Source organism: Lolium rigidum, chromosome 5 (assembly GCF_022539505.1).
Source record: "Lolium rigidum isolate FL_2022 chromosome 5, APGP_CSIRO_Lrig_0.1, whole genome shotgun sequence".
In the NCBI taxonomy this organism is placed as follows: Eukaryota; Viridiplantae; Streptophyta; class Magnoliopsida; order Poales; family Poaceae; genus Lolium; species Lolium rigidum.
This window is the reverse complement of record NC_061512.1, coordinates 120526454-120542563: the sequence shown is the minus strand read 5'-3', so window position 1 is coordinate 120542563 and position 16110 is coordinate 120526454.

Sequence of the window (16110 nt, the reverse complement as noted above, 5' to 3'; positions counted from 1 at the left end):
GGAGTGGTAGGTATACGTGTACCAAATAAGTTAGCGGGTATTAAAGATTGATGATAGGCAAAACTTTCCTGCTTAAGAGTTGAATGACCAAACTAAATCTACACTTCAACAATAGTTAATAGACCAACAATATCTACTTTTTACAAACATCTTTCTGCGAAGAGGCCAATAGCAGACATTAAAATCAACCAACCTTTATAAGATCCCACTTAAAATGGACATCGTCTTCCTCCAGCACTTGCCACATTGCTGGTGGTGGTCATGACCGAAGCTCGGTGCTGCTTCTAGACCTCCAAACCACACACGTCGAATTGTTCATGCGGTGGCCGGGAAGTCGTCAATCGGTGAAACAGATCCCCGTCCTGGATAAGAAAAAGGGATGAATATGGCTAACCGACTACCCCAAATTTGGCCACACTCCAAAGAGACCTGACCAAACCTCGTTAGTCGAAGAAGCAGCACCAAGACAGTATGACCATCTATACAAGAGGACTTCCTTTCCACGCGCGCGGGAGAGATCGACCAAACAACAGAGCGGCAGCTGCGCCGCTTTTGTTCTATAGCTCGTTCGACTTCCATAAGAAAGATTGAAAATCAAGAGAGAAAGATGACGAGTAAATAGTAATAAGCGAGACGGGGCGAATATAAATTGGAAAACGCTTTAAAACCTTCGGAGGATTCTACGCTCGCAGCCTCTGGCCCGAGCGCTCGCCACGCGTTCCTCCGGGTGGGAGACAACGAATAGGTGACCCCACCACGTTTAGATTCATTTTTTTTCCGCATCGTCTCCTTCCCTGAATATTTCCCCTTTCTCCCGTGTCTCTCTCTACTCGATCTCAAACGCGCAGACTCCTGCGCTGCCGTGCCATGCTCCGTTCGTGCCGCCAGGCCGTGCTCCGTCGCGCGCTGCAGAGCCGCCGTGCTGTGCTCTGTCGCGCGCCGCCGTGCCATGCTCCGCTCGCGCCGACGGGCCATGCTCCCGTCGCGACGCAGTTTCCATGGGGAGGACTCAGATCTCGTCGCTCCTGCTCGCCGTGGGTAGCGACGACGGTTACCGGCGACACCCCGCACCTCCACCTCCCGCGCCGCCGCAGTTTCCATGTGGAGGCGAGGTCGTGCGCCGCCGCTTTCGTTCCCAGCGGCGGTCAACCTCTACAGGAGCGCGGTGCTAGCTCCTTTCCTCACGACGGCCGGCCTCGACAGCGCCGCATCCTTCCTCCGCGGCGTCGGCTTTGTCCGCCGCGATGGCCGCCGCCTCCTTCCCCCACGGCCTCCACCAGAGCTGCAAACGACATCGCCAGGAGCTGCAAATGGCATCCGGGTGAGCTGCCTTCGGCATGGCCGGGAGCTGCAACTGGCCTCCGCTGGAGCTTCAATAGGCATCGACGGGAGCTGCAAATAGCCTTCGCCCGGGCTGCAAGCGGCCACCACCGGAGCTGCAAACGGCCTCCGACCGGGCTGCAATCGGCATGGCCGGGAGCTGCAAATGGACTTTGCCCGAGCTGCAGCCGGCGTCCGCCGGAGCTTCAATAGGCATTGACGGGAGCTGCGGACGGCCTCCGCCCGGGTTGTAGCGGCCGCCGCGCCGGAGCCGCAAACGGCCTCCACCGAAGCCGCAAACGGGCTCCGGCTGACCTGCAATCGACATCGATGGGAGCCGCAAAGGACCGTCGACCGGCGGCGGCGCTGCCGCAACCCGCGTCGGCGGACTCGCAAAGGAGCACCGCCGGAGCCGGACGCCGTCGGCTCGGCGCATAGCGACAGGGTCGGCAGACCGCAGGTGACGGCCCTACCATCGGGTGGAGGCGGTATTGCAAGGAGAGGGCGTTGATGCTGCGGTGGTGCTGCCGACCGGAGTTGACGCGTCTCAGACGAGTTTTTTTTGCTAGATGAACCATTTTATTTATTTCTAGATGAACCATTTTTCTGCTTCAATGAAGCAAAAGTGGGACTGTTTTGCTGCGACAAAATAAAGTCTAAAGAATCATCGCAGCTCTTCTTCTATTTTAGTCGAACCGTTTTTTGTTTCAATGAAGCAAAAGCGGGGCTTTTTTTGCTTCAATGAAACAAAAGTGGGATTCTTGAGACAAAACTGAGCTCTTCTTCTATTTTTAGTCGAACCGTTTTTTGCTTCAATGAAGCAAAAGCGGAGCTATTTTTGCTTCAATGAAGCAAAAGCGGGATTTTGAGACAAAACTGAACACAGAAGTTGATCTAACGGTTCAAATTGATTTGATCCAACAGTGGAAGACCCGGAGGTCGGGGTTTGCAGCCTCCGGAGGATCCTCAGCACTTTCCATATAAATTGCTTTCCAGCATTGGTTTGCAGCCAAATACATGAAGGGGCCTGCTGAGCGTCCCCCGGGGGATCAAAATCCCGGATCCCCGGTCCCCAACCGTACGATGCCGATCCATCCGTGGTCAACGCTTCAAGGAAAAGAAAGAAGAAAAAGTAAATGTAACCAACGAGGGAATATTCCAGGGCCATCTCCGCACGCCCCACCCCGCCCTGGTGGCACATACGCACTTGCGAGCATCACCGTCGGCGACTCCTTGGTAGCGCCGCCCGCTCGTAGCATCACCAGCCGCCGACGGGGAGTAGCAACGGTGCTGACGGGAAACAGCAACGGCGAATCCGGCTTGTAGCAATTGCGGCAGCTCCATGTAGCACGGCGGCGACCTGGCGTAGCAACGGCGCCAACTGGAAGCAGCAACGGCTACTCCTACATGTAGCAACGGCGGCGGCTCCATGTAGCACGCTGGCGACCTGACGTAGCAAAGGCGGCGCCGGCATGTAGCAACTAGCAACGGCGGCGGCCGCATGTAGCACGCCAGCAGCCTTATGTAGCAACGGCGACGGCTTGATGTAGCTACGCCGGCGGTCGCATGTAGCAGCGGCGGCAGCCTGATGTAGCACAGCGACGGCTACTTGTACCAACGGCCATGGACGACAGTCCTTGTAGCATTGGCGGTGACCGGTTGCAGCTATGGCGTCTGCCCTTTGCAGCTCCGGCGCCGGCCCCTTGCAGCAACCCCATGCCGGCCTTGAAGCATTCGCGGGTGACGAGGTCCGCCACAACGACCTCGCGCATAAGTTCTGGGTGAGCTCGTCGTGGTGCCTCCCTCCGCCTCGTCGGCGCCGCCCTCCGGAGCCGCGACCTCCGCCGCTGCCGCTTTGCCGGACCAGGCCTGGGCGCGCGAGGAATGGTTGGGTCGCCAGAACGGGAGCGGCCGGCACCAGCGGGCAGCGGACCAGGTACACCGTGCTCTCCACGGCCATGGATGGGAAGTAGGGAGGATTTGTGCCGGCGTGGTGGGCAACAAAACCGAAAGGGGAAAAGAGATGAGCAGAGAAGAGATGTCCCGGAGGAGATAAGGTGTTGTGGGACCCAATCGATATGCCTACGCGTGGAAGGACACGCGTCGCCCGTAGGAGGCGGACGATGCTAGCGAGCCCATCGTCCGGGTGATCCACAGCATTTTCCATACATGAATCGTCAGAAGCGACGCTGACTAACTAAGTGCTCGATCAATTGTGTTCTACGGTAGTGCACTTACGGTACGCATCAGGGAGCCTGTGTAAACGCCGGCTACAACACGGCGACCTGCTGACGCTGCCCCTTCCGTGAAAGTTTCCGTTTCTGGATCGTACACCCGCGGTACCCCGCGGTATTTGGGGTTCTGTTTCCAAATCCAGACGAGGATCCTCCCGTCTTTCAGCACCTGCAATGGCATCCCGAAGGACTCGAAGACATCTCTAGTGGTTGGTAGGGTGATGTTGTACCGCTTGGACCAAAGAGGCTCGTGAGGGTCCATGAGAAACCACAGCTCTACAACGCAAATATCTGAGCTGCGCTTATCGACAGATGCCACCAGATGGCCATGCACCTCGGCCAAGCTGACACAGGATTGGTAGATCGGGTTGTCTTGCTCTTCCATCGGGCCGCGGATGGAAGCTGGCCGCCATGCCTCCAGCTCGAGGTCGAAAGCCACGATCCAATCGTCCCATCCGCATTTTATGCCAGATACCAAGAAGTAGGCAATCCCCCTGACGACGGCGACTTCTCCGCGCGGACCGACCCAGGCTGGAGGGCTCCCTCTTTCCCTCCACCCATGGTTTTTATCGCCGAGGCTGAGTACCATGCAGACCTCCTCCTGCAGATCCATCTTGCGGATGATCAACACCTTGTACTCTTCCGCGGCGGCGGCCCAGCCGACTGTGTACATATACGCTTGACTAGGTCGATCGGGCAAGACGGAGGTGTCGCCGGTGGCTGGGTCGAGCACGTGGTGGCGTCCGTCCTTGCCTTTGAGGAACACCAGGCCGTGGTGCGTCCACATATTGTCTGTTAAGCACTGCTGCCCGCTTTTTAACCGCCTGACGACGTTCCCGGCCATGTCGAGGATCTGGACGTCCGTGTCGGTGTTTTCCATGGCCACGGCGATGAGCAAGCTAGGGTGGCGGGCCGCGTGGGTGGCGATGAAGGTCGGATCGCAGAGAAGGGACCGCCACGAGGGGCAGACCGCGCGGAAGCGGCAGAGCGGCTTGGCAGGGACGCGCAGCAGGATGTCGTACACCAGGTCCACGGGCAGGACCGGCGCATCGTCGGCAATGTCAGCGGCGGCGGGGATCGCTATCTTCTTCTTTTTTGAGGGAACGGTGGTCGCCATCTCAGACTGATCGCAGGATTGGTTTTTTAGGTCTATCTATCCTGATATATATACTGAAATAAGTCAAAGCTAGGGATCAGGAGAGAGGGACTAGGTTGCGCTGGTTGGCAACATAACACACGAATCATAAATATGGTATAGGATCTGCACGATGCAACAGCAGCAACAACTAAACCGGGCAACTAAGTCCACGAGAATAGGATCATGCAGAATTGCAGGTGTAATCGCGGGCGAGTGCTCAATTTTAGGATGTGTTCGGTTTACAGACCGGGTGGAATGGAATGGAATGGTTCCATTCCATTCCATTCCATCACATTCCATCCATCCCTTGGCCGCTGCCCTTGGCCGCCGTCCTTGGCTCCGGCCGGCCCTGTCCTGGCCATTGCTTCGTCCGCCAGCGGCCGCGCCTTGGCTCCGGCCGGCCCCGTCCTGGCTACTGCTCCGTCCGCCGGCGGCCGCCCTCCGCCTCGCATGGCCGCCGCCCTGGCCGCTGCTCCGTCCGCCGGTGGCCGCTCGCCCGGCTTCAGCGCGAGGAAGGAGGAGATGGATACGGGAGAGAGAGAGAGTGATTACCGCGTGAGAGAGATTAGCCCGAGCCGTTCCACCTCGTCCGGCCAATTTGGCCGGACGGGTGCGTTCCGCATCTGGGCCGAATATTCCCATTCGGGGAACGACCTAACCGAACGCGAGAACGGCTCTCAGGAATGGAACCGTCCCATTCCATTCCAGCTCGTTCTAAAACCGAACAGACCCTTAGAGAGAACTCCATTACTTCTCAGTTTGTAGTACTACCCAGTACTACAAAGTACTACCGCAATGATTAATTATGGCCGTCCGATTTGCCAAGTTAATTATCTATTTTATATTAACGTACTAAGGGTACCATGGTAAATGCGTAGGCAACCGCCCCACCTGACTACCTCGCACGACCGCATCACGAGCTCGATCTGGGCGAACCCCTGCCGTGGAGGCCCTGGAGCGGACCGCATCGCGAGCTCGATCTGCCGCGCCACCAATCCTCTGCCTCCTGGCCGAACCCCTACCGCCGCTGAACCCATTCCGCGGAGTCCCAACAGCTGAAGCCGCCCACGTCTGGACACCTCTCCAGCGTGCGCGGTCTCATGGACGGTGACGGCGACGGCAACGGTTTTGTCGGTTCTAGTGCAAGTTTTGTTGGGGCTCTGCGTGGACGGCGCCGGTGCCGTCGAGAGGTGATCGCTGTCGGTGTGGGAAGATCGGAGCGCAGCCCCCGCGGCGTCTCGCTAGACGCACATTTCGGCAGGTGAACCCCCTCGCAGGCGTCGCCCGTGTGCGCCCACCGCCACCTCCGCGCCGGTGATCTCCACCTGACAGTGAAGAGCACCTCAAACAAATCTAAGGTACACATTCCACCCAAATCTGCTTGCGTTTTTTGAGATTGTGGTACAAGATCATGTCAGATGAGAGGAGGGTTTCAGGCTGCTGGTTCTTAATATTTATTCACTTAACTTAGCAAACAATGATACTCCGCATACTGTATGACATATTGCATGTTTTGAAATGAATGAGGTTTCATTTTTGAAGGACAACTTTTACAACTCAGGTGTTTGTGCAAGATGGATGCCCTTATTAATATTCGCCGCAACCAGTGTACACGGACTAATCACAAGTTCATGCCCATCCACAACAATAGGAATGTTAGTATTTTCTTACAGAAAACATCTGAATACATGTACTCTATGAAACGACAAGAAAAAATAATCAGAATATATTTTCTTGTTGTCATCCAACAACTGGAACTATGATTCAGTTAAACTTGGAGTGACCATATAGCGCTGCACAAACATGTTGTCAGGTTAGAATAAAAGCAATCTCTAGATATAGCAACAATCTGGCAGAACCTTGTTAACTACAGCTCTCTACACTTTGGGCTTTGTCTTGGTAAATTTTTTATACCGGTTATATGATGCTAAATTGTGTTATTAAAAGTCTCTGAACTGTTGTGTCTTGACTGTTTGCAAACAATCAGTTTTTATTATTACTTTGCACATGTTTACCAAATGCATTAACTGACTCTCTTGATTCTGCAAGCAACTCCTGCAGTTACGTGTGCTTTTGTCATCCAATCTTTTTTCTCGAGGGTTTTGTCATACAATCTGAAATCTAGCATTAAGAAATATTTTTCTTCCCTGAGAGAAGAAGGAAACAAAATTTCAGAACAACATTAGTATTCCTATGAACTATTTTTTTTTTGAGTTTATGTACAACCAAGCAGGTAATTAATCATAGTTGTATACCAATTCATCTTAGCTTTGTGAATCTTTGTGTGCATACTGATATTCACCAAACCTTGGAAGGTTTCTGACGTGACAACATGATTTACATGGCTTATTCATTTGAGGTCGTTGCAGAACCAAATGTGTCTTCAGTGGTGAGAATACAGAAGTCAAGCACAAAGAAGGCGCCAGCAAAATCAAAAGCTTCAGGGTCTTGCATATTGTTCAGTGGAGGTATTCAAAGTTCCAGTTATCTCGTAAATAGTTTGCTGCACCTAAGCAACCTACCTGAAATTAGTGTCTTGGATACATGTCTAGCATGTATATCTCCCATGTCATGCTGGATCGACCAAGATGACGGATTTTTTTATTTAATATGTCTTAATGTCTTTATATGTATAATCTTTCAATCTATGTATTAATATAATCTATAGCTCCTTTCCATAGACTTTTCGTAGCTCAGTACTGCTGATCACTAATTTGGTTATTCTGGAGGTACTTGCATCACAACAATTTTATGCATATGTCCATACTAGACTATTTGTAACTTTATGTTTCAACTTTCTGCTGCCATGCTTGCAGGATTCATCTGCATATTCGTTCCAAAGATCCCAGTGATGTGCATTCTCATAAAACATTTCCGCCAATGTGAGCTGCAGTTGTCTGCATTTGGTTGATCTTGTAGGAAGTGAGAGAGTTGACGGAACAGAAGCCACATGGGACAGATAGAAGGAGGCTTGGCATATTAACGAGCCACTTTCTTGCCTAGGCGATGTCATCACAGCCTTGGTTTAGAAGGATTCTCGCATTCCTTACAGAAATAGCAAACTTACCCAATTGGTGCATAGTTTATTAGGTATATGGCTGAATCTGTGAGCATGTTCACCACATGCAGTTGTGTAGATATGGATATTAACACTACTGATCAGCCAATTGATCAGTCACTCTTGATGTATATATCATATCTTGAACTATCTTGCACATAAGATCTTGCAATAACAGTGGTAATGAATCTAGTGTTTGTTCGAGTATAATATAGAAATATAAACAGTACATGCTCCACTTTTGTTTCATAACAAAGGCACAATCAGCTATTCTATTACAAAACATATAAGGTGACAGATTAATCACGTGTTTGCGGACTATGAGTGAAGACTGCGTCAGTTCAGCTTTTCCATTAGTTTGTTGATCTTAGTTGTTCTTATCCCATGGTTGCTTTGTCCCCACCAGCCTTGAAGGGCTTCTTATTCACTGGGGTTAAAGAACAGCGAGTCAGCGACACTGCATTCAACAACAAAGGATAAGAAGGTTAATAAGTTCCGTTTCACAATGTAAGGTACTACATGGTCAAGATTCCATTTCATATTCTTGCAAGGTAACCTGAACTGATCTTGGTCCAAGAACAAGTTGGAGACGAAGTAGGCTAGTAGGTTTTACCGAACTGCCGTCCAACAAGAATATGTAGTCCAATGTTCCGGTAAAACCTGGTGTGTAATTTGTGCACGCTGGCTGCCCTCCAATCGCAGCATACAGGCTGCGCAACTGTTACCTAGATCTATTATCCTACGCTAGACGATAAGAACAATAAACAAGCCCACAGATTTATTGCGAAGGCCAACTGAACAAAGATGAAATCTTGGAAAAGATTTTCAGACAATGCATATATATGAGAAAATGATGGAAAATAATCCGACTGCTCGTGTGCTCATCGCCCCTCAACCTGACAGACATTTCAAGCATGTTCACAGCATTGGACTACTAGTGCCATCCATCCTTTTTCCATTTTCTATCCCTGTTTTAGTATTTTACAGAATAATCCTAAATGGAATTAACATTGCAAGATGCATATCGAGATACATACATCCAAATGCAGAATGAACGCAAGAGTTCAGACTTCAGAGAGCATTTGAAAATGGCAAAGTTGAGCAAGCTATACTTAACAGTGAATGCTAAAGCTTGCCGCCCAGGGTGCAGGTCGCCGCATCTTGGTCGAGCTGGCCTCGCTGCACGAGGCTGCGCATGCGCCTGTTAGCCCCGCCGCCACTCCGGGCTTGGGGTGCTCTGCCACGGCGTCCTACTCGCTCAATCGGAGCTCACGCCGGCGGCGACGTGGGGAGGGAAAGACGACGGGGCCGCGCAACCGCCTGTTGGCCCCGCCAAAACTCTGGGCTGGGGCGCTCGTCCGAGTCTTCTTCGCTCACTCGGAGCTCACGCCGGCGGCGACGTGGGGGAAGGATTGGCGACGGATGTCCATTGTCGAAATGTCGAACTGTCGATGCGGGGAGAGAGAAAGAAGACGATGAGAGATAGAATGGGCAGAGATCCAGACCGGTGGGTCCCGTGGACGCAAAATAACATATTTACCATTTTAGTAATAAAATAATTCAGTACTTTCTAGTACTTTTCAATACTTATTTCGTTGTACTTTTCAGTACTACCAATTTTCCCACCGTTGGATTAGCCTGGTTGAACGGTTCCTAAAATCACCAATCATGGTAAAACTTGTAATGTAAAAAATCTGACTCATAATTATTAATGAGGAGGCCGAAGAAGATTAGATTGGGCTTTCCATGTTTACATGATTGGTTCCTTGGCCGGACGCCTAGGATTGAGGAAACACCCGACATCATGGCAGAGCCAGTGAGGACGCCGTGGACATTTTATCTATGAGGAGGTCGTGGAAGATAGGTAGCAGAGAAACAGGGAGGTCGTTGACCAAGCACTCGACGAGCATGTACGAGCGGCGCAGAGAAGAAGAGCACTCGACACGAGCGATGCGAGAGAACAGAGAAGAAGAGCATAGGCAGCAGAGCCACCACGACGAGGAGGTGGAGCCGTTCAATTTGACGAATCGATCAACTCTCCGAAAGCTTACCCATGTGGAGACCGCCCTCGGTGGCGATAACCCCCCATCCCCTACCTTGACGCCGGAGCCCCTCCAGTCTCTCTCCTTCCTGCCATCGGCGGCCACCGTGGCCGGCGGCAAGCGGGAGGGAGGCCTGGGTTTTTCTGGTTTTCATTCTCTATAGTTTTAGAAACTCAAATAAGAGCATTTGTAGTTTTAGGAACACAAATAAGAGCATCTCTAACAGATGCCCTACAATAGGGACCAACCGTTTTTTAGGGACTAGAGGACAAAAAACAGTCTCCAATAGGTACCCTGGCCGGCGGCAAGGAGAAGGTCTGGGTCTTGCTGGTTTTTCTTCTCTATAGATTTAGACTTTTAGAAACCCAAATAAGAGCGTCTATAGTTTTAAGAACCCAAATAAGAGCATCTCTAACAGATACCCTACAATAGGGACCAGCCATTTTTTAGGGCATAGAGGGCAAAAAACAATCTCCAACAGGGGCCCTAAAATAAGATTGCCCCAAATTTTGCTCCTCTCCGCCCCATATTTGGGGCAGAAAGGTCCGCGCGCGGACCAATGCCTTATCCAAGAAACATCGCGCAGGAGGGCCAACCGCCGCACCCATCCCCGCGACGCGCCACCTCCTCACTCGATTCGCCTCCCGCCGGCGACCTCCGCGCCATGGACGGCGACGAGGCCATTCCGCCGACCTTCTCCACCCCTCCGGCCACCGATCCCCGCCCATCCCCAGCTCTGGCCGCCGATGCAGCCACCTCCATCGTGTCCACAGTCGCAGTAAACCCTAAGCTGCCGCCAAGCTGGCGCCCCGGTTTCGCGCCTTCCCGTCCAAACGATGGTGCCGATGCTTCGACCACAGCCGGAAGAGAGGGCCGGCCGCGGCCACCGCGGCGAAGAAGCCGAAGAAGTGGAAGAAGGGAAGGCCGCGTAGTCCCCATCTGAAGCCGGTGGCCGATGGTGCCGCCTCCGCCGTTGCCTCTTCTATGTGGCGCAGGAGGAGGAAGTTTTTCCTCCGCCAGCATCGACCCCAAAACCGGCCGCCTCTAACATGTTCGACCAAATGGCACAAGGGTAATCTTTTCATTGTTTCTTTGCAAGGTTGTTTAGGTATTGTGATCCTATGCATTGTAGACTTGATGATGGGTACTTTTTGAACAATATGAATGTTTCATCCAATTCATATGTGGCCTCCCATGAGACTCCATCCCAAGAATATGAGCAACCCGAGTTTTGTGCTGAGGGGAAGAGCAACAAACTACATGATGTTGGAGGACAAGTTAATTTGTATGGCATGGAGGAAAGTTGGGATGGACGCGGTTGTGGAGACAAAGCAACCGAAGGGCAATGCCGAGGGCTATGGGAGGTGCCATGGGCGGCATGGGTGGGTACATGGCACCACCTATGGGCAACATGAAACCTCCAATGGGCAACATGGGTGATGCCACGGTGATACATGTAAAATGCATACATAAACTTTGTACTTTATTGACATATATTCCCATATATTTGCAACATATAAGATGCTATTTTCATGTTTTATATTGATTTATAGGGATTTACCTGTTGATACTCGTTTTGGGCCGATGGCTAATCAAGAACATAATTCGGTGTTTGGACCGATGTATTGCTCATTTAGGAGACACCATGTCCACCATGTCAAGTTTTTCCATGATCCGACTTGATAGCCGATTATGCTAACAGTCAGAGGTAACCTCGAGGATCAAAATATGAAGGCTTCCACTAGATCTCCTTTAAGATGACCTCAAATTAATAAGTTATATAAACGAAAGTTGTGCGTCTGGTCGAAACAATCAACTTTGGTATTTAAATCATCGTGATCCGAGTTAGTATGAAACTTTTGGAGCTAAATTACTTCTGAAACCAATATAATCACAGATGGGGCGCCTAACCATAAAGGCCTCTAGGGTAGAGCGTGAGCAAAATTGGTGAAGAAACGAAAATGTCGGAATTAATATATTTTATTGCGGCCTTAATGAGACCGTCAAGATGAACTCGGATGGAAAAGTGATCAGCATGAAAGTTCTTCATTGTTTCGAGACGAACAACTTTGTTGTTTACAATATTTTGATTTGAGGTCGTTTACTGCCTCAAAGTTGCCACACAAGGTACTGCCAGTTTTAAACCGAACAGTTTTGGAAAGTTTCGGTCCAAGCCATCCGAATTGGACTCAAACTAGGGTTTTGGACGTGAATCCAACCCTTCATCTTGCACGGAAAGCCCAGCCGCCCTTTATATACATGAGGGGTGACGGCCGATTGAAACAACACCAATCGAACAAACACATCTACTACTTTTTCGTGTTCATCTACTTTTGTATCTCTCCCCTTGTATCTTTCTTCTCGTTCTTCGTTGTTCTTCAGGATTGAGGCTGCGGATCCACGAGGTCCTAGGGGCGGCTAGGCCGACCTAGGGCAGCCCATAGACGCCGCAAGCCCTGACGGGGTCCCTCCCGGGTGAGCGGGGTTTCGGGTCTACAAAAGCGCTCGCTGGACTGTCTTGCGTATCGCGCTTTCGGCGAGCCTCCCTCGGCGCGTGCTGCCGCGAATCGCGCTCGGCGTCGAGGGTACACGGCGACGTGTTCGTGTGCGAACACACTTTTTGGCGACTCCGCTGGGGACGAAGCTTCGAACGGTCTCCAGCCCGTTCTTGCTACGAAAGAGCGTCATTAAGAGGCTGCAATCTACAACGGTATCATGAATCCCCAATCTCCTTATGTAGATGCAAACAACTCTTATATTGATGTTGCTAGATCCTCTGGTACATATAATGTATCGGCTAACCCTAGATCTTACTATGTGCAAAAGCCGATGCAAAATAATATCCATACTCTTAGCAACTTGCAACATGTAAATTCGAGTTCTCATGCATCGGCATCCCCAGAAGTTCATATGCCGATGAACAAAATGATGACTTCAGTTACTCAATATGAAACACCCAATGTTAAAAATTTCAGTAGCTTGCAAGATAGTGTTTCATCGTTTTATTCATCGGTAGATAGTTCAGAATATATTGTTTCACCTGTATACATCCCGATGTATAGGGAAATTGGACATGCTACTACTAGCTATTTGGCCAATTACCCTGAACCATCATATGATGCACCTTATGTTACTAACTTTTCAGCACCATATGCAACTGGAGATATCCATAATTCGGCTCCACACCTCCACAATGGTTATAGCCGAATAAGTGAAAATTCAATAGAAGCTCAGGTGCCTTCATCTAGTGCTGCAGCATATGAGGACAATGATTGGAAGGGAAAACTTGCAGCTGAGTTCAAGAAGCTTAATGCTCTTCACCTAGAACTACAAGAAAGACCACATGATATTGCAGCAATACAAGCGTATGAGGCATACAGAAAGAGACGTGAAGAGGAGCGCCAAACATTCAATATCAAGTTTTGTCCCGCACAGTTGCCAGATTTCGGCGAACATCATTGCCGAAAGAAACAGAGCACATAGGGGGGCAAACCTATCCAAGTTGGGCTGAGGCAAAAGCAAAATTTATGGCCCATACAAAGAAAGTCAAGCCAATGCTCACAGGGAATAGTGTCGGTGACTTCACCACGCCGACTTTTGAGGAATTGCCAGCAGAATATCGACAAGCCTATGAAGTACTAAGAAAGAGGTGCAACGAGGAATTTGAGGAGCGTAAGAGGAAACTTGATAAAAAGTATGAAGAAGAAGATCTGCATGAGTTTCTTGCAAGCCTCAAAAAAGATCACCAAGACAATATTACTCAAGTTGAAAAAATCAAGTCCCTTCCTCCATGCAGCGAACAAGTTGAACCCTCTGCAAAACCAAAGAAAGAAAGAAGAAGCTTTGCAAAGTAATAAGATCCATGAAGAAAATAAGAATGACTCAGCTAGTATGGTTAATTCGGTTATAGAAGCCGAATCAAAAAGTACATGTGCTGATTCTATTGAATCAAAAGATGCAAGCTTCATCGGGCAAGATCATGGTGAATGCAAAACAACCATGATTGACTTTTCTGGATGTAAGGGATCTTACATGCTGCCCTATGAATCTGCCAATAAAACCGACGATTGTAAACAGCAGAAAAATATAGCCGAACAATGTTCGGTTGATGAAGAGCATCAAAGTGAAGATGTACAGAATTCAAAACAACAAGAAGACAAGGCGTTAGAAAATCATCCAGAGGTGGGGCAAGTTATTGTTCATGACATACAACCATCTTGTTCTACTAACATCTTCAAAAAGGTATCTCTAGCAAATAGTTTACTTATTTTCAGATTTGGTCAAAAATATAATGTTCATGCATCTATTAGCAATAGTTTTAGATGAAACATCAAAAGACCAATCGTGAACTGTAAATTATGTGTTAGCAGTAAAATGGTTACTAGGCATATTGGTCAACATGTTGTGCCATTTAGAGAGACCGATATTGACAAATTATCATAACCAAAGCTTTCCATATTGTTTCATTTGAATTTTATATCTATATGGTTAGCTTTGCTTACTTCATACTTGGCTTACATTTGGTTTCAAGTAAGACATATGTGTTACAACTATTTTGGTTTCAGAAACTTAAAGCCAAGGTTATTATCTTTGGAGAAAGCCGATGATAGTACAACAACTTATTCAAAAACATCGGAAAAAGAGTGTAAAAATCAACACATAGCTGAATGGCGTGATGTAAAATCCGAACCATTCGGTTGCTTAATTTCAAAGCCGTTCTCACAACAAGATCGGCTGGAAGATAAAAGGTGTACCTTCAGTTTGACCATGTGTGATCATATCTTTGATGTATTGCTGAAGAGTGATTATATTAGAATCCTTGATCACAATATTAAGACATTAGCACAAGGACGAATCTATTGCAAGTTGCATGATTCGTTTGAGCATAGTACTCATAATTGCATAATGTTCCACCAAATAGTACAATCGGTTGTAGATAAAGGACGATTGCAATTTGTTGAAACACAAACATATAGCCAATCTATTTCGATTGGTATGAATGGTCAAAAGTTATTGGATCAGTTACCTATAGCCGATTCATATGATGATGAGAAGGTACACACGGAAGATAATGGGATCAAACTTTCAAGTGAAGAAATTATTGAAGAGCATGTTGAAGATATTCTTGAAGCTGGGTGTTCCATTGAAGCTACACCAAGGATATCAAGCACTGGGGGGAAACAACAAAATTCAAAGATCGATGGACGTAAAACGAAACAAGACAAATGCCGTGATAAGCACAAGGGTAAGAAAACTAAAGTCACTTTCGCAGAGTTATTGGAGAAATATAAGAAGGAGAGTGAAGCAAGGAGTACTTATCGGCCAAGTATTGCAAAGTCATCGAGATCACCCCCAAGGCGAAAGTCTAAAGACCGGGATTGGCAATGGGAGAAGTTCAATGCATCAGCTTCATATCCTCCCTTTAGGCCACCAATGCCAATGTCATGGATACCTTCCTATGGTGATTGTTATCCATATCCATCATGGGATCACTGGTACGACCCAAGGGCACGTTATCCGTCTTACTATAGATCATCTAACCCAAATTATGCAGCTCCAAGAAGGTCAAAATCTGAACAACAATCACATGTCAAAGACCATTTCAATAAAAAGGAATCGGTTAGGAGCTCAATGAACAAGAAGGAGACGGTCAAGCAAGTTTATCAAGTGAAAAAGGATAACCGTAAGTGTGATGTTTCAGATTCGATCTCAAATAAAAAAGAGCCGGTCAAGTTGACCTTGGCTACAGAAGACAAAGAGATGAAGCAAGTAAATGCTGGAGCTCGAAGTGCCAAATCTGAATAAGTAAAGCTGAAAGTGCCAGAGGCCAAGGAAGAAACGCTAATGTGCAAAACTAAATCACAGCCGGGATGCCCACTCGGCTTAACAAGCTGGCAAGAGAGAAATTTGAAACGGCTTAGTGCCGCAAAGCTGAAGACAAAGAACATGGCATGGGTCCCTAAGGAAGGACCTCAAAGTAAGGAGGATGTGCAAGTTCCTATTGAAAGAATAGCGATAAGGATGAAGGAAGAAAAGACCGAGGCTAGCAAACGATCAAGAAAGAATTTTCTATCATCTACTAAGAGGTTTCGGTCAGCACATCATACATATTATTCAGCCATGCCATTTATGCTTATGCCATGTATCATATCCTCAGGTATGATCAGTTACCCTCCATGGTCTTATTTTAATCCGTGGATGCATTATAATTCTTTACATCATCAAAGGGTATTACCAAAATGTTATTCGTTTGGTTAGTTGCAATTTTTTGTTGCTAATCTGAGAGGCCGAAATGTTTGGAGTTCATAATCAGAGTTG